The sequence below is a fragment of the Pagrus pagrus genome (assembly GCF_965226575.1).
Source record: "Pagrus pagrus genome assembly, chromosome: 3".
NCBI classification, from domain to species: domain Eukaryota; kingdom Metazoa; phylum Chordata; class Actinopteri; order Spariformes; family Sparidae; genus Pagrus; species Pagrus pagrus.
In genome coordinates, this window is record NC_140187.1 from 1,545,493 (window position 1) to 1,570,763 (window position 25,271).

General features: G+C 42.4%; 1 protein-coding gene across 1 annotated transcript in view; it reads left to right on the forward strand.

Moving 5' to 3' along the window:
• pcbp4 (poly(rC) binding protein 4) overlaps positions 1-25,271 on the forward strand; it is a 131,025-nt gene that overhangs the window by 43,437 nt on the left and 62,317 nt on the right. The window contains exon 2 of the mRNA XM_084349300.1: positions 2,795-2,843. The gene's annotated coding sequence lies outside the window, so the exon portion shown is untranslated. The remainder of the gene's footprint in view (positions 1-2,794; positions 2,844-25,271) is intronic.

The following is a 25,271-nucleotide window of genomic DNA, read 5'->3' on the forward strand; positions in this document are numbered from 1 at the left end:
CGCACACACACACACACACATCCACAGGGTTTCGTGCGTGCCTCACACACAAACACATGCACACTCGGCTACACTAACACAAGTCAAATGTCTGAAAAAGGGCATCGGAGAGCTTAGCAGGAGTTCACTTCCAGCTCAGGGTGAACACACACACACACACACACACACACACACACACACACACACACACATTGCAGTCATAGAGATAAGTCCCAGAATTCCAGAGTACTTTGTGGGTTCACCGCTGTCGTCTTTTAGTCTCGTCATGTCTCGCTCCCTGCAGTTGTCCCCGTGTTAAACAGCTGAGTGTCCTCTCTAACATGAGACACGTGCCTCGCCTCAGGCCACTTGTACAGCTGACGCACCAGATACGCACACACACGCACACACACACACACACACACACACACACAGTGTCGGACAGACATCAGTTCCTTTCGGGTAATTACTCGCTGCAGTTTGTGAAAATCCCGACTTTAAACTGCTTTCTGGTTTTGCTTTGGGCTTCCTGGAGAAGTGGAAAGCAATTTGTGTGTTTATTAGCAGCTGCAGCGTGAAGAGCGACAAAAGAACGACCAAAATTGAAAAATGCACAACGTTGTGATTGTTTGACTGTCGGGTAGTTTGACGGAGGAGATCTGTTGACACATTTCTTTTGGCTTCAGGATGACGCAGACTTGTTTCTCACGACTGGACAAACTGTGTGATACTTGTACTACAGTAAATACTCTGAGTGCAGCGCTGTGATTCTTAACACTGTGACAGCTGTTTTTACTATTATTAGCTTCACATTCTGGAGCCGAACAGGCTCTCGGTAGTGCTGCACGATTAATGCACATGTTCAAGAAATCACAATCTGGTTGAGTGCATCCAAACCAGAGAAGCTGCAGTGTTTTGGTTCAGATATAATGTGACAAACATCATTGTAGTGAAGTACTGTAGAGCTGCACTGACCTGCACATTGTCCCAGCTTTTTGTGGATCATATCATAATCACAATATGATTATTAATACTGTCATGTAGCTCTCAGGTTTGTCTGTAAGTTGATTGAAAGACAAATTCTCAGCAGCTGTTTTAATAAGTATTTGATGATTTTGTAATTATTTTAAGCAAAAACTTTATTAGCAGCTTCTCCTGATGATCGTCTGCCTTTTTCTCTTCAATCTTCAGATCGTTGAAATCTGAGGGTTTTGGACTGTTGATCAGACAAATCAAGACACTTGAAGATGTGTTTCGCTTCAGGAAATCTTGACAGGCTTTTTTTTTTTAACTATTTGCCAAAAGTTTCTCTGTGGAACTTGTTTGGTGTGCTGCGAGCCGGTCGTTAGTTCATGTTAGCAGACTGTTTTGATAATTGATTAATCAAGTCAAAATTCTCTGATGTCATCTCGTTGGATGTGAATGTTTTCTGGTTTCTTTCCTCCTCTGTGACAGTAAACTGACAAACGAGACATTTGAAAACGAAACACTGATTGACATCTTTCATAATTTTCCCTATTTTCATTTTATAGATCAAAAAGATAATCGATTAATCGGCATTTAAACACCTCAAAGCAGAACAAGTTTTTCTTTCCTGAAGATTAGCAGCTGTTAAAAGTCACCACAGACGATCCAGAGGAAGAGAAACTGATGATTGTTTTTTTCAAAACATTTTGAAAAAACTGAATTAATAAATAAAAGGTGCTTAGAAATATTACACGTACGTTAATGCTTTAATGCTTTAATGCTTCAGTCTCCAGTCCAAACATTAGTGTCCAGTTTCAGAGCAGCTCACACGTTCACACCCTCACACACTCCTTCTCATTCCCACAGTCACACACTCCCACAGCCCGAACCTGCCTGTGTACTCAGACCTGCCCCTTGGGATAAAATATATGGGTGTGATCACTTGAAATGTTTGATGTGCGCGAGTTGTGTGAAGTTCAGAGCGGAGCAAACAGCTTCAAAAGTGGACCCATCGTTCGCTTTGCTTCAGATAAATCAAAGGAACTTGTGGAGAAGCGGCTAACAGGCTAACGTCAGTCTCTCAGCGTGCCTGTTGGTATTATAACGTCAGTAACCGTTGTTATTTCTCTGTCTCCTGACAGACAGGAACTCTATATAGAACATAAATGTAAAAAAAAAAGTCATTTCAGTTTGATCAGGAATTACGTGGTTTGGATAAAAACATACAGTCGAGTATGTTTGCGTGATGAGTGGAGGCTCTGACAGTCCAGCCAGGATGGATGGCAGAGTGGAGACGGTCACATGATCCTCAAAGCAACAGTTCGTTAATATTTCCTGTAAGAAATATTAATGAATCAACCTCCAGTTAATCGGCGCTTCTGTTCCACGCTTTGGCACGAGACTGAGCTGCACTCTCATCGGTCCACTGAATATGAAGTTGTTGTTTATGTTGTTTTTACACATTGAGTCTTTCTTTAATATTTCACACGTCATGTCTCCTGGCAGTAGGTGATTTGAGGCAGGATGCATCATCCTTGTTCGCAGAATGACCAAAATGCATCCGCCCATCTCCATCCTCTAGTGGCAGAAGGTGTGCAGGGACAGAGAGGTTGTTCGGTTGAATATGTTCATCCAGTCTGTGTGACTCATTGATCCGTTATCAGTGTGTGAGGTGTGTGACAGTCTGAATCTCTGACCCTGATCACGGCTCTGTAACCAAATGAACCGCTACTGGTTGTGTTATTTATTTACATTTTATTAAGTATAGTTATATATTTCAGCAGTTTGCAGTGATATTATTCATCTTTGAAGTCTGATCATCTGACCGTTCTTGTTTCTTGTCCGACAGGATCTTTCCAGTGATGTCACCACATCCACAGAACTGATCAATCAGCTCGGTGAGTAACATGTTGTGATACTTGTCAGTCTGCCACCCGTCTCTCAGGCTGCGTTCCAGTTTTACAGTGATCGCTTAACCTGCACTCAGCCTAAACATGTACACCCTTATAACACAACCATTTGTGGTGAAACACACAGCCAAGGGGTGAAGTTGTGCCTGAGAGACAACACTCAGGTCAGCAGAGCCGGTTCACCCTGAACCTGCGACCTCTGCCCGTCAGTCACCTGTGGAGAAAAAGCCAACAGTCATAAAACCCCAGCAGACAGTGAGCGGCCTGTCAGTGTGTGCTTCACTCTGCTTCACTCTGCTTCACTCTGCTTCTCTGAAGAGACACATAAACACAGTCTGAGTGATTTCATCAGGTTTTATTCATCTTGCATGACAATCAGAATTTAATAATTCAACATTTCCTAGATTCCCAGACAAGTGATTAATGATGCACTCCTGCAGAGAAGAAAGAAACAAGCAGTCATAACCCTTTAACACGCTCATATTAAATGTGTCCCTGCTTTGCCTTCATGAGACATTAAAATAACTTAAAGGATAAGTACCGTTTTTTACAACCTGGACCTTATTTCTGGCAAAAGATATGGTCATTTACTCACCCAGATAACTTTGGTGTCATTCGGCGTCGTTCGGACGAAATTAGATCCAGTGTAGCGGCGATATATCCATATAATGGGAGTAACGGGGCATCGACACACAGCCTCTATATAACGCATTATCTGCCACGAAACTAGTTCATTTCATCAATATTTTGTTATGAAATGCTAGCGCTATTAGCCTCTGAGTCCGGGCTCGTCTGTTGTCAACATCCGGGGTCTGTAGGCTGATCTACTACCTCTGACCTGGAAGATGTCGTCTCTGAGCTGCGCGCGCACCCGCGACAGCGCGCCTTGTTTACCTGTAGCTGCTGCTGCTAGTTTGACCCCGGATGTTGATAACGGACGAGCCCGGACTCAGAGGCTAATAGCGCTAGCATATCGTAACAAAATATTGATGAAATTAACTAGTTTCGTGGCAGAAAATACGTTATATAGAGGCTGTGTGTCGCTGCCCCGTCTCTCCCATTATATGGATATATCGCCGCTACACTGGATCTAATTTCGTCCGAACGACGCCGAATGACACCAAAGTTATCTGGGTGAGTAAATGACCATATCTTTTGCCAGAAATAAGGTTCAGGTTGTAAAAAACGGTACTTATCCTTTAAATAAGAAACTGGCTCGAGGGCACATCAGCTGTGTTTCCATGAGGGCTGCAGTGATTTATTTATTATTATTTTCTTTTAGGACCGGGCAACAAAATCAGATATCACAATATTTTTGGCCACATACCTCGGCGTCAGCATGATCGGTACTTCCACAATTTTCGATCAATAATCATCAGTAATGTTCTGAATATTAGCAGATACTCAGTATGAGAACAGTCTGGTAAGGGACACCACTTTACTGTCATGCAGCCTTTGAAAGCAGGAACAGAAAACACTTGATGATGTAACTACATCCACAATCTAAGACTGATGACAGAACTTCCCTCGTGACAAAACAACACAGCAATTATGTGAAATCATTAAGGCGACACTCTGAAAGTCATCATTTCTGATTATCTGTCCCATTAAAACCGTATTAATATTAAACATTTGGAAGACACCCGTCATCTATGCTTGATTATACTTTGATAAACTTTGACTGCAGATGTCGTCGGTTTGCATTAAGAGTTTCCTCTCTTTGGGTAAATTAAACTCTGTTGACTCGCCTGGAAGTTTTTGGCTTCAGCTTTCCTGCATCAGACGAGTTTCTCACTGAAGTTCACTTCAGCTCAGTTCAACACAGCGACCGCAGAGTTTCTCCAACAGTGTCTCATACGACTGTGGAAACATTAATCCCTGAACATGAAACACTGGAGTGACTGTTGAATGTTCACTCATCTGTCTTGACTCTGTCCGGGCTGGTCACCGCTCCTTCAGCCACATGCAAACACCTCTCACACATTTTAGATGAATTGATTATATCAGCAATCAGACACAAGAAGAGAAATGCTGAACATCTGCACCTGATAATCAGCCAGGACGAGAGCTGGTCTCTGCCTGGTCCTCGCTTTGAGTTTGTTTTGTTTGTTTCAGCCAACTTTAAACCTTTTTGTGCCGAGCTTGCACGAGCGTCCCTTCAGAATGAAAGATTTTAAAATGATATTTGATCTCTGAGCCAGGATGGACAGATCTGTCTCCCTCTCTACCTCCTCTTTTCTTTCAGTTTCCGTCTCCAGACTTTTAGCTGCTCTCTGAGTCGTCTCCTCTCTCTCCTCGTCCTGCTGCATCTTTCATCTCTTTCTTTATCTCTCTCCGATCCTCACATCCCTGTCCCCCTCTGTCCTTCTTATAAATCAACTGTCTCGTTCTCTCTCGCCTTTATCACTCTTTTTATTCACATCTCTCTCTCTTTCCCTCCCATCTTTCTGCTGAGCTGCCAATTAGTGTGTAAAATGCAAAAAAACCTCAAACAGCCTTGCGCGTCTTCATGTGAAGAGAAAGCTGAAGCAGAAATCAAATGGATTTGGGTCATCAGTGCTGCGAGCTCGCTGAGCCACAGACAGTTTGTTTTTCATCCGGACTTTATTTTTATTTCCTAAACTCTGCACATCAAGATCTTCTAACAAACTGACCTGAATGGAGCTGAATGAAGTGTTTTATCATATTATTGGAGTTACTGTGAAGAAAACACCAGCACAGATTCTCAAATATATAAAAATACATAAAAAGAAATCTGCTCTGCTCCACTTAAACTTCTCCACACTTAAAGCTAAAGGGCGTATTGGGGACATCCGGGATGGGATTAGCTTTTCAAAGGGCAGTGCAGTGTGTGACTTCTAGCTTAGCATTTGATAAGCCGTGCATCGCAAATGAGACTTTTTTTCTTCTTCTTTTAAGCTGCTGTTTTCCCAGCTGCTGTATTAAACAGATTCCTGACATTTATTCGTCTGCTCCCTCGACCGCACTGCTTTAATTCTGAGGCCTCACCTGGACTGTCAGCGAGCAGCTGAGGGGTCTGCAGGTCAAGTGAAGGAGCGACGCTACAATGTGAGCTCATTTCCTGCCGACGTTGCCACTGAGTGACCTGTGTGACATGCACAGACTGTGTGTGTGTGTGTGTGTGTGTGTGTGTGTGTGTGTGTGTGTGTGTGTGTGTCTGTGTCTGACTTGCTCTCTGTCTTCATCTCTCTCAGATCCTCTGCGTGCGTTACTGTCACTTTGTATCAATCAGTTTATCAATCAAGGAGCGCGTGAAGATTGAATCCACCTTTTGTCGAATATATTTCACTGCGTGCCGTCTGTCCCGTGTGAACGCTACTTCTCAAGAACGCTTTAAGGGAATTTCTTCAAATTTGGTTCAAAGCTTCGCTACGACTCGAGGGTGAACTGATTAGAATTTGGTGGCCAAAGGTCAGAGGTCAAGTTCACTGATTCTTCAAATCTCGAGGTATTTATCATGATATGGCCTCAAACTGTGATATTTCTTAAGGCCACATCGTCCAGCCATATTTCTAAGATTTAAAATAGGTGAATTCTTGTTTTTTTATGTATCATATTTATATAAAATGTGTATTTTTCAATCATAAAAAAGTGCATGTTTTTAACACGAGACTTAATTTAAAGACCGTATACCTCTTTCTCTGTTCTCTTTATGAACGTCATGTTCCTCGCACTGAGATCAAATAAATGATTTTTAATTCATCATATTCCACATCTTCAGTTTTATACAGGTTAGCCCTCAGGTTGCTAGCTAACTGTAGCTTACATACAACTTTATCTCATTGTTCTGCACGTCTGCCGTCTCCTGAGCAAAATTAGAAGCCGATCTTTTCAGATGTCTCGGAGTGCAGACAAAAAAACTCTGCCATCATTATCACACAGCTGTTGAATCATTTATTTGTTTCAGCCGGACCTACATTTGCTTCTTAATCAAAGAAAGTGACGGTGTGTGAGTCCGTCTTGCAGTGAGACAGGCATCCATCCATTTATCTGACTGACTCAGCTGTACTCAAAGGACAGAATAGGACAGGACAGATTTAAAGAAAAACTGTGTTGTTATGTCCAAGTGGACTGAACAGAGACAAGTTGATGTGTAAGCAAATTGTCTGACAAGTAATCCGGCTCAGCCACATCTCCCTCCACAGTTGGTTCACTTAGATTTGGAGTGTCGAAGAGAAGCGGTGTGATGTTGTTAGGTCCGGTGTCAGTCTCAGGACGAGACTCTAGCACTGCTGAATCTGACCGACTTGAACAATGTATTTATGCGTCAACCATCTGCAGAGGTAATTGTGTTTATACGCTCACTATAAAGCCCGTAGCAGATTCAGTGGAGGTGTTTCTGAGCACGGTGCTTCATTAAGTGGAAACACTCACAGATGGAGGAGATGTTGAGAATAATCAGTTCACATCCTCGTTTCTGTTCGGCCTGTGTTAATTCTCCACATCTTCAGCGTGAGTCTTGTCCTTTGAATGTTTTATACTTGCCAGAAGGAACGTGCTTATGTGGACGAGAGATTTTTATCAGCTCCTTGTTGCTCTGCCGTGTCTGCACCGCCTCTGGTTGTAACCTTTACTGGCTATCAGCTGGCCTGTAAAAGCCTCTACAGACTGTGATATTAGCCTGATAACGGTCTGATTCTGCAGAAATGTTGCACCGAGACTGAAATGGTGCCGATCTCATCATGTGTTCTGTGACTCAGTGAAATTGCAACTTCCTTCTGTAACAGCTTGATGTTAGACGAGCATGTCACATGTTTTGAAGCTTTTGTTTAACAGCTGGAAGTTTCTGCAAATCCAGAACAGTCACCAGAATAAAATGTCGGCATTTGACATCTCTGCAATCTATCGACATGTTAGAATCAGTTCATGTCATACGCACCATGTTGACATTTTTTAAAATATGTGTCATATCACGTTCACATTAGCTGTGGCTGTGCAGCTGGACGAGACAGCTGCTGTGACCACTGTTTCAGACGGGGTTTCAGTATTTGTAAGCGTCGAGGCGCTGGATATATTCAACATGACATCACAACATTTTCAGCTGTTAGTGGCAACAAACCAGATATTTTTGACGGCATGTCGGGACATTTTCTAGTGAGTTACGACAGAGCCAGCTAAGACAAAAAGTATTTTCTCAACCGTAACCAGCTGGTTTTTGAGTCTCATCCTAACCAGAGCATACGTACAATGTTGTCACAACATAACACTGAGATTGATCCTAAAGAAATGTAAAGTTTCAACATTCATGTGCCAACTTTTATTCCTAATTGTGTTGCCAATTTGATGTCATGACACAGAGGTTCTGACACGTGTGACCTAGACAACTATTTGCTGGTATCGGAGCTTTTCCATTGACAGAACTTTCCTTCCAGAGGCAGTTCGTCCAGCTAGTGACCGAGAATCAAGTGATTTGTTTTTAATTCATGTAACATAAAGAAGCTAATGTACCTAAATGATGTAACTTACGTCCCTGGTGTGACGTGACTTACATTAAACTTAAACTTACATTACGAGACTGAACGTAGTTATTCTAAGTCAAAGTTTGATCTTTGCCTGAATCAAACTGCAGTCGTTCAACAACATTAATAACAGCCTCAAATTCATGACTAGTCACACACTATGTGAACTGTTTGTCAGCAAGCTTTATTTTGAAAGTCTGACCGTCACATACTTGATCGGGAGCCCGTCTGTTCAAAACTGACCGAGCTGCTGTGTTTGACATTTAAACCTTTAGTGTGTATAATAAATGCTCTGGTCTTTGGTTAAATAGCAGCTCCTGCGGTTGTTCCCTGTCCGGACGCAGCCGTAGACAATTAAATCTAATGCAGTTGTGTGCGGCTGTTAAACTGCCTCATTTTCAGTTCCTCTACAATTTAAATTGCTTCTGAAAGCATCTTAGCCCATTACGCAGTCATTTCAAGCACTCATTTGTTACGGCGGATTGTTTTCATCGAGGTTTATCTTTCCTGGAGTTTTTCTCACGACTGGGTTTTATCCTTTGTTGCAGATATTGAGAACAGCATTGTGAAGCCGCTGTTCATCGTCTGATCACTGTCGTGTTGTGTGACTCGTTCACTCAGAAAACACAACACAACATTTTTCTCACCTTTTGTTTTTCCTTGAAGGCTCCATTTCTGCTTATTTCTGAATAAGTCTTGTGAGTCGGCGGTTAAGCGCTTGTTTGTTTTTGCTTTTTATGTAAAACACTGAAGCATCAGTGATGAAGCCGACAGGATCTGATGCTTGAAAGCATAAAATAGGTTTAAACTGTCAAACGACAAATGAAAATCCTTCAGACCCATATCACAACTAAAACCCTGCTAGAAATATTGGCAAGCAAAAAATACCAAAAGAAATCAATTTAACATTTTAAAGTTTGTCTCATGATTAATGGCTGTGCAGCCAATCGGGTTAATGGATCCAGTTATCAGCGGTCGTGTCAGGATCTCAGCTGGATAATAATGACTGCTCTGGTTTTGTGGAGCATCTAATTCAATAAAGAGTCCATTACTTCCTGCCTGTTAGTCCCCAGAAGCCTCGGCTCCTGTGCTTCTCTTCCATCACATCAGCTACTTTCTTTGTATTTTAGCCACTTTTTTCTTCCAATTTAATTACTTAATTGGTTTGAATGTTAATTGAGAATCAGTAGCAGGTCAAAAATCAGACTGTTCTGTGATCTCTTCATTAACCGGCCTCCTCTTCCTTTGCTTTCCATGATTTTCCGGAAGCCTTTTACAAAACATTCACTGGATAACGATATAAACCATAATCATAGTGTTTTCAGCTGTGTTTCCCTTTTCTTTAAAACCGTCTCATACTGGTGGTGTATACATCGGTTTCTCTTTTCATCTACAGTATATATCTCCCCCTCAGTGTTAAACGTCAGTGCAGGCTGGTTAGTACAGAGTTTCTTTCAAACCTGCTCAGTGGGGCGTTGAAGGGGAGACATGAGTAAAGACGCTGTGTGAGGTGAAAGTCAGTCGTCGTAGTTTGGCTGCTGATTTGACCCTGAAGCAGCAGCAGCAGCTGTGTCACACGGTTCATGGAGGTGACTAAGATATTGTCATTTGCTTTTATAGATAAACTTAACTCAAAGCCACTGAAAGTGTTATAATGATCCTCTGTTTGCTCACATGTTGTTCATTCTGTTTCCCTGCCTCTCTTTGTCTCTCCTGCTGTTTGCTTCGCCTCTTTTCCATTCATATCCGCCCCACCCTCCTCCTCCCTCCTCCTCCCTCCTCCACCCTCCTCCTCCCTCCTCCTCACTCGGATGAATCTGCTTAACGTTACCCAGCGGCCAGTGGCCTCATAAAGATGGTGGGATAGAGAGATGATATCCATGCACACTCAGACATGAGAGAAGAGGCTCTTGAACTAAGGAGCCAATTGAGAGCAACTCTCCGGCAGCACGCAGAGCAAATATTGCGAGTGCTTGATTTTCATACGGTGAAGGAGAGGCAGGATGGGGGAGGGCGGTAATGAGAGAGGAAGAGAGGGAGACAGATGCAGAGTGAGACAGAATGGAGTTTGGTGTGTGCGTGGGTGTGTTGACAAATCACTTATGTAATTAGATTTGTTTGACAATGAGAAGGTTATGAGGGTTCAACACACATTCATGTCTGACAGGAAGAAACACAATCTCTGCCGCAGTGACAAAAATCTCCTTTAACCAAAATGCTTTTAGGAACCGTGGAGTGTTAGCGTATTAGCTCAGAGGCCAATATCACAGATCAGCCTCAGGTGGCTTAACAATCTGCGCAGTTACAAACACGCCCCTGCTGTGAGATAATGCATTACACAGCTGACCTGTTTTATGAGCAGCAATGATACCCTACACACCGTACATCAGCCGAGGGTGAATACATGTAGTGGTCGTTAAACTCAGTGTAATTAAAAACATTAAATGCATTTGAATACATTATAGAAACATTCTTGTCTTTAGATATCCCCAAACCAATACAAGGTCCCTTATAAAGAGATATAAATACTTTCAAAGTCAATTTTATTTGCAAATCACAAAAGAAAATGTCTCTTGACACGTTTCATATAAAGCAAGTCTTTATCATACTACCATTTATTTTAAAGAGACCCAACTCTTCCCCGTAAGAAAGCACTGGGCACTTGTGCAAGGACTATAATCACTTGTAATGATAATAATAATAATAATAATAATAATAATAATAATAGAAATAGAAATAAAATAGAAATTATACTTTGATATAAAAATTTTCTTGGGCGTAATTTAACCCAGCAACTGCAAAACAACCGTGGAGGGAAACTTGGTTTGTTCGTGGGGAGCTGAGCCCTCGTTAAAAGAAAAGCTAACAGCTGCAAGCTTGTTTATATTTGTGCCGTTAGCAAACTAGCTTGGAGGCTGTTGTTGAAAACAGTACAGGCAGATAACAGAAGGACCAATGGCAGGCTTTACACCAACACGCTCACAGCACAGCCACGGTTGAAAAAACACCAGCAGAGCTCTGAGTGATGCCTGCTCAGGCCTGTGTGAGCTGACCAATCAGAGCAGACTAGGCTTTTATCAGGACAGGGCCTTAAAGAGACAGGAGCTAAAATGGAGCATTCAGATGGAGGGTGATTAGAGGCACTGCAGCAATGCATTAGTAGGAGGAAAACAATGTGTCTTTTAACATTGAAGCATGTAAAGTAAAACTAGAAATATGAAACTGAAAATAAGAATAATGTGTGTATTCAGAATTTTGTTTCGCTGACCGGCAGCTTCTCTTCTCTAAACACAGGGTTTTCTTATTTTGTTGAATCTGAATCTTGGCGTCCTCGTGTGTGCACAGCGCAACGACTAACCCGCTATCAACCTGAGCAGGTGGTGAGATAAAAACAAACAGTGAGGAGCTCCAGCAGCTCCACCTACACTCCTGCATCAGCCGCCAAAATAAAACTGTGTCAAACATTTGATTTGTGGAAAAAGAAAATACGATTATAATGTGAATTTTTGGAATATATCATCTTTAAAAGAGAGGAAAAGTTTGGCTTGAATTTTCTGTAGAAATGGATTGACATTTCATCAAAATGAAAATATTCATTGGATGATAATAAAATCATGACGCTCTGGTGTGTGACCTTCGCACAGATTTCGTCCTGTCCGAGCAGACGCATCGTGATTTATATTCGGCAGCAGAGTGAATATTTTGGTGTCGTGAAATGAGAGAACGCTGAGGCCTCTTCAGCTCTTTGAGTCAAGGCCGAGGCAGCGTGAGCAGATTACATGGTGACCCGGTGTGTCCCCGGGTCAGCACACATGAACACATCACACACAGTGAAACATTATATGGATCACTGTCATACAGTATATAACTATCATGTATTCCCTCTTAATCTCTGACTGCACACACACACACACACACACACACACACACACACACACACACACACACACACACACACTTTAAGCCTGGCCAGCAGTAGTCAAGGCTAATTTAAGCAGTGGAGGAGCCTATAAAAACCAGATCCTTGGTTGTCTGATGCGTTCATGTCTGGACTGTTCTGCTGGCCCAGTGACAACAGCCCAGTTCTCATTTGGTGTACTGAGGCAGTGGATCGGTGCCGACTCGAGCCTCGGGGGAGGGATCTGAAAATGTTCACACTCATCTTAAAATCCAACACAAACACGAGAATACATTTTGGCAATACGTTACTGCAAACCATGTTGAAATGTTAAAATGTTTCTTTAGGTTCAGTTTTCAGTTGGTCAGGTTTAAGCACAAAAATACTTGGTGTCGGTCAGGAAAATACTTTCTTTGCTTAGCTGGATCTGTCGCACCAAACTCAGCTGAAAACGTCCCGAGATGTCCAGATGCTTACAAATGTTGAGGCGCTGGCTCGGGCAGTGGTCTCTGTCTTCTGACATGAAGGTCAGCCCGTGTACTAGGGCTGCACCATTAATCGCAAAATAATCGAAATCGCAATCTGACTAAGTGTAATATCCAAATCGCAAGAACTGCAGTTATTTTATAAAGGTGAATGTGTCACAAAACAGTGTTTTAATGAAATGTTGCAGAGCTGCAGAGACGCTCTGGCCTCCACAGTTTGTTCTCCAGATGTAATAAAACATGTTTGTTTGGCAGAGACCAGGAGAAACACCACATCATCATGATTTTACTAGTTTTTCAATGACAATGAAAATTGTGATGTAAAATTTTATCATCCATAATGATCATGAATTATATCGCAATCGCAATATTACTTGACCGTATCGTGCAGCTCTATCGTACACACGTCATCTGAATGTCTTAATGTTATATGATACTTATAATACATAAAAATTAAAAGTATCTGTGGTCGCAGAGACGTACGATCTTCTGTGCATTCATTCATTCATTCATTCAACACTTGTGAACTTTGCTCATTATTTTTGCTATTTGTTGATTTATTTTGTTTCAAAAACACGTGACTTTTATTTTGAAGGCGAGCTCTCTCTGTTTCCGCCTCTCATCTCGGTGTGTTCAGTGTTTTCACTGTACAAGTCGGATAATGGAAGAAGATGACACTCTGGGGCACTGAATCAATTTGCACATCTTCATTTAATGCGACAATAACAAAGGCAAAGTGTTAATTGTGTTCAGACAACGTTGGCCAAGAACGAGCTCTGATACTCAAAATACAACTGTATCAGCAGTTAGTAGGACAATGAAAGTATGATAAACCTCCTGAACTGGTGTTTCTCATCATTCAGCTAGAACAACTGCTGATGAATTATACTTCATGCACAATGCCAACATTTTATTCCAGTGACTGAGCTGTAATATCTCACTTGTAAAAGCAGTTAGAGTTCGAGTCACCAGCAGTAATAGCCAATCATGTTGTGGGCTGTGATGTAAAGCTGACATTACTGCTGACGAAGTTCTCCATCGATGTAGATAGAAACCTGACGGTGTTCCCAGTGGTTAATGAAAGGAAATATGATTTACAGAGCAGATATATATGCTGTTACAGAAAACTACTTAAAGAAAGATGGTAAACACGTTCCTGCTGCTGGTGCACACAGGTTTTCAACAACACAACAAAATATTACACAATTTATGAAGAGCTGTGATCGGCATCAGTTTCACTTTATTTTTATTTTTTTTGTCTTTTGCAAACTAGAAGAGGTCATAATGTGCATCTCAGCCAACAAAGCATGAAAATAGCTCGCTAGCTCTGAAGTAAACATCATCTATCAACAACATGGAGCTCGAGTCTTTAATATTGCTTTACTCCTCTCTCATTTTCCTTCACTGCTTGTATCTGCAGCCGACTGCGACTGTAACAAACACGTGTATCTGAGGAGGCAACAGTGGGTAAGAAATGACAGGAGCTGTTGTGTTTACTACATGCAGGACTGACAATGACTAATTTGGAAGGAGACGATGGAGATGAACCTAAATATAGTCTGTAATCAAGATGAATGTCTCTCTCCCCTTTAATCGAGAGCCTGCAGATTCGCTCCATTTTCCCAAATTCAATTTTGGTGTCAGGTCTGATTACTGGTGGGAGATCGTTTCAAAGCACCAGAATCATGACGGAAAGGAAATGTTTTTAAAACGACAGCAAACATGTGTTTAGTCCAGAGAGAGTCAAACCACCTCACAGCCTCCTTTAACCACGACAAACAGACGTCAGACGTGAGGAGTTTTACTGACATCAGCTGCTAAAGAAAATCCACACATCCCTGAATGAGAATGATAATCCACGATCAGAGAAGGATCAGATAAACCTGCACAGCAGCAGAAACTCGTGACATTTCACCAGTTTCAATAAAAATCGTCCTTTCAGTAAGCAAAGTAGATTAGTAACATAGTGACTGAGGCACCTGGAATAACAGTGGAGAAAGTCCTGACACCTGTGCTTTGCTGTATATATGAATAGTAATTAAGGAGAGTCTTCTACCAGGATTGCTATTGTATTATGTGCGAGTCAATAGCAGATGTGATCCGGAGGTTCTGATCCACCTCGTGGTTGTTTGTGCTTCAGTCCTGAGCAGGTGATCTGCATATCCTGTGATGGTATTCAAATATTCCTCAGGAGGCAGAGAGTGACATTTGAATAAAGTCTGAGCTCTGACTGTCTGTTTGTCTGTCTGTCTGACTGACTGTCTCCATGCCTGTCTGTCTGACTGACTGACTGTCTGTCTGTCTATCTGTCTGACTCTCTGTCTATCTGTCTCCATGCCTGTCTGTCTGCCTGCCTTTTCTCATCCAACAGCCTGAGAGACAGAAAAATGTCACAGCTGCATCTTTTATCGTCTTTTCAAAGATTGTTTTCTCCTTCTGTATTTTGACGCCTTTGTCTCCGTCCTTCTGTGTTCTAAACACGTTCTGATGTGAATGTATAAGAGGAGAAAAGAGCACATTTATAGAATAATACATGAATACTACATTGTATTTCAATGTTGGATCTAGTCCACCACACAACAGCCGGAGGCGTCTTTCTCTCGACTCTTTAGCGGTCGCTCATTAAAGCTACGTGGCCTCGTGCTCTGTCTTGTAAGTGTCCCTGCATTAGTGTCATAAATTCCCTACAGAGTACATGTTCATATATGCATTCGTGCATTTGTGCATATAATGTTCAACGCATAAATAGAGGACATGAAAGTTTAATCATAGCCGTCGGGAATCTGGGTCACTGCAGCAAAAACCCGAGCAGAAAAAAAACAATAGGAATTTATTAAATGTGATGTCATTTACAGTAAAAGACCTGAAAGTTCACTGTGAGGTCTGAGCGAGAGACAACTGCATGTGGACAATAATGCCTGTAGATCTGCATCGTGTCCCTGATTACACTGAATTTATTATAATAGAAATAAACTCAGAAATAAATCTGCGTTTTCGCCTCTTCTCAAAGTCGATGTGTTTGTTGAATTGTTTAATGAATTTTTGGTTAAATGCCTGAAAGAAGGTTCGTGGTTACCACACATTAAGAGATTTCCATGCAACATAAACATGTTAGTTAATGTCCACAGTTTAATTATGAAGCTCTTCATGTGTTAAAAACGGTTAGCGGTTGCTAACAAGTGTCTAAATGAGACTACAGAGGTTGTCGGGGACATTAAACGTCCTCACAGCGATCACGGAGACTCGTCTCCTCACTAGTCCGTCTTTACAGGCCCACTTTAGTTACACACTGTTCTCACTCTGACTTTACAACTTGTACATTGATCAGTTTATATAAACCTGGATAGTAATTGTGCAGTAAGACGCTCAGTGGTGGAGACGTTTGAGTCACATGACCGTGATGTCGTCTGTTTGTAGGCTAACATTAGCTTTTTGCTGCTACACATTTAATTCACACTGCAGTGGAGTTCATCTGTGGAGATTATCTTGATGAACAACAGCAGTTGGTATAATATCATTAACCTTTGTTTGCCACTGAGTTTATTTTCTGCAATAATCCGAAATCCAATGGAAAAAAGGCTTTTTGTTAACTTCAGGGTTAACCTACAAAAACACATCACCTCTGCTGAACTCATGTGTTGATTACGTAACATAAGTTACACAATTGACGTGACTGAACCCAAAGTGTGATCGTCTAAACCGAACCAAGCATTAATAACTGTCTTTCCAGATGAAGCGTATTCAGATTATTGCTGACACCAGAGGAGAAGGTAGCGTCACAGTTTGAGGAGTTGGGAGTGAGAATGTGTTGGATTACACAATATTATTACTATTACTACTGGAGAAATAATATGATAAGTAACATATCTGACACTTTTATGTTACAGTGCATTATATCACACAAATCACTCTATAACAATGTGTTGTTACATTATTGCATTTAATGTGAGATCATAGGATCGTCTTCAATTTCTCTTTTCACAGAACTGCATTATGACTGTCTGTGTCTATATTACACTGCACATATAAAAAACGTATTAAAAAATATATATTATAAAATATACATTTTATTTATTATTCATTCCTACTTTTAAATATTTATTTATCTATATCTATACCTTATAAATAGTTCAATCATGATGACGGCTGGAGCTGCAGTCACACCATTCACTTACATAAATATAGTATAATATATTTGAATATATATATATTGTTTATTATTTCAGTCTGCGTGTCTCTTATTGTCTTATTGCACACGTCGTCCTTCTGCCCGTCTTCATGTCCGTCAGGGGCCTCGGTTGTTTCAGCCTCAGTTGCTGCAAACCTTTTAAAAGTAACTCAGAATTCAGGCTGTTTCCTCAAACTGTCATTGTGGATTCTCACTCAACATTGAAAATATTTTTTTAATGGCCGCGTGTTGGCTGAACTGAAAACACCAGAACAATATGTGTCAGCATCGTTTCCTTTCTTTCTTTCATTTCCCCGGACCGGAGTCTCTCTCTCTCTCGCTCGTTTCCTGCGATCACAGTCTACATTAACGGCGAGATTATTCCATTTCTCACACAGTCACATGAACGCAGCACCGCTCTGTTCAGCTCATAATTACAGGGCAGAATAAATGTATGCATCCTCACGGTTGTGTTTGGGCTGCGATTTATGACTAAGCCTTTGCAGTCTGCCGCGAGGCTTTGTAATATGACACTGTCGTTCCGGGGAAACCTCGTATCTAACGTCCTAAAGCAATGAAAGGAAACAGCATCGATCTCGGTCCAGTGGCGAGGCTCGTTGGCAGGCGCTCTGAGGGTTTAGATCTGCTTTTGTGGTCCAAGGGTCGCAGGAGTTACTGAAACATGCCCGGGATTATTTAAACGTCTGATGACAGAGTTTGGATGAAGCTCGGAAACAAGTAAACTCTGAGCGTCTGTGGAAACATAAATGACTTTCTTCTTCACTTTCTTTCCTTTAGTTTTTCCTTCTTTCAGTCTTGTAAATCATTTGATGAATTAAAGTGTGTGTGTGTGTGTGTGTGTGTGTGTGTGTGTGTGTGTGTGTGTGTGTGTGTGTGTGTGTGTGTGTGTGTGTGTGTGTGTGTGTGTGTGTGTGTGTGTGTGTGTGTGTGTGTGTGTGTGTGTGTGTGTGTGTGTGTGTGTGTGTGTGCTTAAGACACAATCCTCTCTCATCAGCATCCGTTACTAATTCACTGACGCTTCTGTTGGAATCAAGTCAGTTTGGATGCTGTGTATGTATATACGTGTGTGTGTGTGTATGTGTGGTTGTGTGTGTGCGTGTGTGTGTGTGTATCTTCCAGGGTTTTGCTGTATGTGCATGTGTCTCTGCGCAGCCACTTGGTCAGTCACGTGCATGTATATCCTTTTATATGCTCATGTCCAAGCTACATTTGTGACTGTGTGTGAGCCAGACGGAGTCAGCCTTCTGTGTGTGTGTGTGTGTGTGTGTGTGTGTGTGTCCTGTAAGCCTAGCTGTGTGTAAGTGGTTTTGGCAGGCCTGTCTGTGTATGCAGGCAGCACATGTTTTCCGCTCTATTTGTGTCTGAGTGTGTGTTTGCCTGTGTATGAATGCCTGTGTGTGTGTGTGTGTGTGTGTGTATGTGTGTGTCTATGAGGTTGTTGTTCTGGTTTATGCATGTGTAGTGTGTTTATGTATTATGTTGAGTGTGTGTATGCGTGTGTGTGCTCCTGGTCAGCAATGACTGAATATGACAAGGTCAGTCCTGTCATTTACCTGCCATACTGACACACACACACACCAGAAAGGCAGGTATAAACATGTGGGAGCATGCACGTTTATTTACAGACGCACATACACACACACACACACACAGTGAGAGCATGTAAATGTTAAACACACTATGTAAATAGCGTGGCCTTGAATGGATTGGTTTGCAGGATGTCCTCCCAACACGAGGAACCTGATTGGACGGACTCAAACGTCCACGGTCGGCTGGTTGTATGTAAATTTAAAGAGAAACAGAAAAGTGCAGCTGTGTACGGCTGCCCAGAAGGACAAACGTCCAATCACACACAACAGACAACAGGTGAGACACAGTGGGGTGGAGCAAAGTCTCATCTTTCCTACCTCTATTTCAAAAGTCCATTGTTGGACATTGTTATTAACGTTATGTTGAACTGTGCAGTTATCTAAAGTTTATCTTCAAGAAAAGTGTGTGGGTGCATCAAACTCCAGCGACAGACTGACCAACTGACACACAGACGTAACTTAGTCCACACAGTCAGTCTGTGTTTTGTGCATCTGTGCAGCTTTGTGGATAACGATGACGACGCCAAACAAACATAAAACTAGTGCCGTGATAAAACATGTTTTAATTTATGTTTGACTCACACATTCACGCTTCTCTCTCCCACCGTCCCCACAGAGTAGAAATACAGACATACAAAATAATGAGATAATATAATCTATGTCATGTATTAATAAAGGCCATCAATGGATCCTCGGTTCCTATAGAGCAACCGTACCTCTCATGTCGTCTTTTAGGAGCTGGAACAGCTAACAAGTCCAGTTCAGATCGGTGGATTCCCACATACACAGTATTGTAATCACAGGGCATGAAGATATTTCACATGAAAGAGCTTTTTTGAAGGTATTCTCAATTTCCAGCCACGACGTCTCATCTTAAACCAACACTTAATAATATAAACTAATGTGCCAGCTCCTGTTCAGCAGCGAGGGCAGAGGGGAGGATTTAAAGTGCTTCAGTCTCTCAGGTGTAAATCTCTGCTACAGCTTATAACTGGTATTAATGCAAATTCTCTTTGATTGCTTGATTTTTCAAAGTGTCCTTGAGCAGTAAGTGCTCGTCCCTGCTTGGACTGTATGAATCGCTGCAGCTGTAAATATCTGAGGAGTTCCTCCATTTTCAGCGTGGATGTGAGTCAAACCACAAACACTGACGGCAGTTTGAGCCCAAAGTGAGTCATGAATACCGACTGATGGGGAACTTTATCTTTCTGCTGTCAGCTGTCTGCAGATCTGGTTTCTATTTTAAGGGTTTGTGTTCCCATCCCAACATTTTGGCTTTCCATCTTTAGCGTTAGCATCCTGCTTTCGCCTTCTATTACAGCGTTAGCATCCTAGCATTAGCCCGTCTTTTGTAATTACAGTGATTACCAACAGCAGCGACAGCACGTAGGAGCCTTATGACAGAAAATGACCTCCCTCTCTCTCTCTCTCTTTTGTCTGCTCTGTCTCTCGCCCACTCTCTCTGATACTCTGTGTGTTCAGAGTTTGTTGAGACGAACGATTTCAAATTCAAATTTTCTTTTTATCTTTTCTCCCTCAAGACACACACTCTCTGTCTCTCTCTCTCTCTCTCCCTCTCTCTCTCTCTCTCCCTCTCTCTCTCTGTCTCTCTCTCTCTCTCTCTCTCTCTCTCCCCCTGTCTCTCTGTCGCTCGCCCCTCTCTTCCTCTGTTAGACTCTGTTGTCTTTAAATAGAGACTGGTGTCACCGTCACTCAGACACACACACACCAACACACATAGATAGGCAGTGATGTCAGCCTCTCTCTCTTTCACACACACACATACACTGGCAGTGATGTCACTCTCTCTCGCTCTCTCGCTCTCTCTCTCTCTCTCTATCCCACCATCCCATCCAATGCCATGACATCATCGTCTTATGAACACACACACAGGCACACACACAAACTCTGACACAGACTTCTCAGTCACAGACACACACACACACACACACACACACACACTATCACAGTATTGACCTTTTTCAATGAGACACACAGAACACATGGGGTACACACACACACACACACACACACACACACACACACATCGTTGAACACACTAGCTGGTTTAGTCCAGTAGTTCCCAACCTCTGGGTCGGGCCCCTCCAAAGGGTCACCAGATAACTCTGCGTGGTCGTCGGATGATTGATTGATTGAAAAACAGTTCAGATACAGAACAAAGTAGTTTTTAGTCCCCGGATCTTTCTCTAATCTCTGATCTCTGATCTTTGTATATGAATGACTGAATAGGTTGGGTCGGGTTAGGCAAGACAAGTTCTGGGTTAGCTGTGACTGATGTAAGTTCAGTTACATTATGTCTGTGACATAACTTCACCACATCAGCCAGGTGAAATAACTCACAGATGACTTCTGCGTTCACACAGGACACGGTCAGCGCTCTCCTGAGTGAAAGTCCTGACTCTGTTTGACCTGACCTCCTCTGTGAACACTCGTCCCTGCGTATACTGCTTCCCCTGACTTCCTCCTTTACTGCCCTAACTGTTACTAGAGGTCACAGCCTAACAAGGAACAAAATGGCTCCTAATAAGCTGCTTTCACAGTCGACACGTATGATTGTTTCTCTAACGAGTATGGACTGTTTCTTTAATGTAATCAGTGGCGTTAACTGTGAACACGAGACGTAAGATCCTAAACTTCTTTACTGATTCATCAATCCACGACACCTCTGTAGCACACACACACACACACACACACACACACACACACACACACACACACACACACACACACACCCCTCAGCGTAGTCTTGAATTGGAGACACATAAAAGGACATGTTCCTCCTGCGTGTCGTCCTTGACATCTCTGCTGACCGTTGACCAGCGACATGATTTAAATCAGCCGGCTGCTGTTTTAATCCAGTCAGCTTTAAGGAATGGGTTGTTGGCTCAGCGTTTAATCCAATCACTTTTTAGAAATGAGTTGTTGTCGGCCAGAATCAATCAGGCCTGCCCACCTGGTAATCAAATCCAAAATAATGATTTACCGTATGGCCGTGAAATATATTCAGACTGTGTTCTTCCTCCCTGTTTTGTTCTCGTCTTCCTCCGTCTCTCCCTCGTCTCCTTCATGTCTACATTTTCTCTCTTTGTGTTTCCTCCCTCTTCATCTGCCTCTCCTCTGTTTTGTATTCAGATACACGCCGACTCTTTCTCTCTGGTCTTTCAGAGCAATTTCCTCGACTTTATTTTTTACACTGAAAGGCTGCTCTGGCTGATGAGTCCGGTGGGAAACTGGTCATCATATAGAGGGAAGACGGTGCGTCGAGATATCAGAGTACGATTTAGACGACGAGTTCTGGACTTTGGTCATGGACATCAGCTGCTGGGATAACTGCATCGTCCTCAAACAATAGTGATGATGATGACATCCAGCAGGGAGGGAGTGCAGCTGAGGGCTGAAACACTGGAGACACGACCACAATGCTAAGAAATGCACCTTCATCACCATGTTAACATCGGTAATGTCAGTTTGGGACAAACTACACCATCAAAGACTTAATGTCTCATTTCTGTACACAGTTATAATTATCAAGGTCTTTCTTACTTTGCATATTGAGAGCAGGGTAAAATATAAAACATGATTCTGTGGTTTTCTGTCCATCTTCTGAATTAATATGTTCAGTCCAAGACATTATAAAATGAGCAGCTTGCCATCTTCACCCAGAGAAAGTAACCGTTATTAAAGAGGTCATATTCTTCTTTTTGGGGTTTTGCCTTTCCTTCGTTGTGTTATGAAACATTTGTGTGCATGTTAAAGTTCACACATCACACTACCTCGCTTAGCTTCTCTGCCTCTGATTGGCTACATCCTGCCCGTTAAGTAACGCGTCTGTGCAACCCTCATCAAAGATTGAACAGAGGCGAGATGTCTCACTCTGTAGCTACAACGGAGCGTTCGAGACACAGTGTGTAAACGGCTGCTGCATTGACGCAATATATGAGAAAAATAATGTGTTTTCTGAACATCAAAGTATGTAAAGCTATTCTACTACGACCCCCCAAATAATAGTATGAACCTGAAAATTAACTCTTCACTCCTCTTTAACTAATAATTCATCAGTAACTGTAGCTTTCGTTACTCGTGTGTTGTCAACATGCTAACACCTCATCAGTCTTCGTCGTCTTCTGTTCGAAATATTTCAAGTTCAACAGCAGAACACACTTTCTTTTGCACTCCATTACCTCCCAGACATGCACAACATGCGTTGAAATAATAGAAAACAAATTATTGAAGACAAAACAGATGAAAACATCCATTTTTTTTTATGTAATGACCAATTTTGAGATGTTGGGCTGTTTTTGCTTTGTCTGTTTTTAAGACTAGTGGACAGAAAATGCCCAAAATACACATTAAGGTTTTTATTTTCATTCAGATTTCTGTTCTGGACATTTATATCACATATTCTCTATTATGTCAATACAATGAAATGAAGAATTTTGAACCTGGATTAATGAGATGATCCCCCATAATGTGACTGACTGTCCTCACAATGTTAGTAATACAGGTACCCCCCCCCCCCCCACACACACACACACACACACTCTGAGTGCTGACCTCATGCATGGCTGATTCACGGCCGATTCCCCCGAGTCCACTTCTACAAGGACAAGTCCATAGGGATGGAAGTGTGTGTGTGTGTGTGTGTGTGTGTGTGTGTGTGTGTGTGTGTGTGATTGAACATATATGACTCAAAGGGGGGGTCGGTAGTCCGGCCTGTTAACCCCATGCTGAAGCATCTGAAAGAGTTTCAATAATTCATATGTTCTGTATTAGCATCTCTCTCTCTCTCTCTCTCTCTCTCTCTCTCTCTCTCTCTCTCTCTCTCCCCCCCCCCCCCCCCCCCCCCCCACCACACACACACACACACACACACACACACACACACAAAGAGTAAATGCATCCTTTCAAATACGGGCACTCATGCAACCAACACACACGCACACACTCCAGTGCAGTCAAACACCCAAGCAGTGCGACACACCGCACCAGGACACACATGAAGCCTTCTCACACAGCGCCGTGGTTCTGTCGTACACACTGGTACACACACACTTGACCCGCGCTCTGAAGAAATGAAATCATCTGCAAACGGTGAAACTCTTGTTCTGACAACCGTTTCAGCCTCGTACCAGGTGGTCGTCTAACGCCTCATTCTTCCTGTTTCTCCTTCTTCTCCTCGCTCTCGCTCTCCTCCCACCTCTCCCATCAGTCTGTTTCTCAGGTGGTCTCTGTCTCTGAAGTTAAATCAGCCTCCCTGTGTGTGTGTTTCTGTGTGTGTGTGTGTTGTCATGAAACGCTGCTCGTCTAGCGTGCCAGACAGCCTGCATCGTGTTTGTGACCTACTTTGGTTCACAGTGTGTATTTTTTATGAGACAGGAGATGCAGACGCTCACAGAGCAAACGGAGATGCATACGTAAGGGTCCACACACACATTTAAGAGCAGCACACACACACACACACACACACACACACACACACACACACACACGTACACAGATGTTTTTTATATGAAGCAGCACCTACGCATACACACCTTTTATTTATTCATCTGCATATGTTGTGCCACTGTGGATCGTGGTTGGCTTTGAGACAGACAGCACACACACACAAACACGCTCGAAGATGCAGTACGATACGTGTATTTAATGATGTGCGTCACACACATGTATGTATGTGCACACTTCACTAAGAAGCGCACAGCGGCGGCGTGGAAAGATCTCTTTGGTATGCAGGAGCGGCTGAAGTCTGCTCTCTTTTCTCTCTGGTTTTGAGGGTTTTGGGGGTAAGAGGAAATTCTTAAGTATCATCACGCTTGAGTGGCACTTCCATGGCCGAAAGCTAATTTAATTCAGCCCCCTAAGCTTTTTAAACAGAGTTCCCAATTAATTTTTAAATTACCGCGCAGACTTGTTGACTAGCTTCTGACACTTGAGAAATTATGTTAATTTCCACACCTCTTACTGCGCCCGAGTCGGCTCGCTCCTGCTGCTCAGGATGTTGAATCAATGAAACGCCGCGTACGCCTCGTGGCTATAGAGCCAAACACGCTGCTGCTGGTTTACAACCAGGAGAGACTCTGACTGCAAAACACACACACACACACACGCACACATTTGACTCTGGCATGCTTGACTATACAAACCCACTAGTTCAAATGAGAACGTGTTTTTTTCTGGTCTTGTGGGGATCGTCATGCTTTCACTCTCTAACATGAACCCTCAGCCTGACAAGTCTGAAACCATCCTAAAGCTAAACATACAGTTTGATCATAATCTTAAACATCAGCTGTCCTGTACTGAAATCAGCAACATCATAATATTGGCCTACTGTGGAAAACATGGTTGACTATATATATCCAGTGTCCCTGAGGGTCAGAACACAGCAGCATTTCACGAATACATTTCAGAAATGTTGCTGTGTTTTGACCCTCAGGGCCACCGTATATATACCTGTAGAGAGGCGGACAGATTTGTAGGAAGATGTCTTGACTTCCATTCATGCTGCTGCATCTTCAGCCGGTTCCACGCTGGCTTCTGGCCCGTTCGTCCCGCTGTGTTTCGTCCTATTTATCTCGTAGCTTCTGAATCTGCATCTGCTGATCATACTAATCAGCACCATCTCTGACTGGATTAAATGTCTTTTATCATCTCTGTGTTTGATGCAGGCAGTGTTGATACATCTGTTGAAGCTCAGCAAATAAAACATATCCTGAAACTTCACTTCACATATGGATCACATAAACCTGTTATAAGG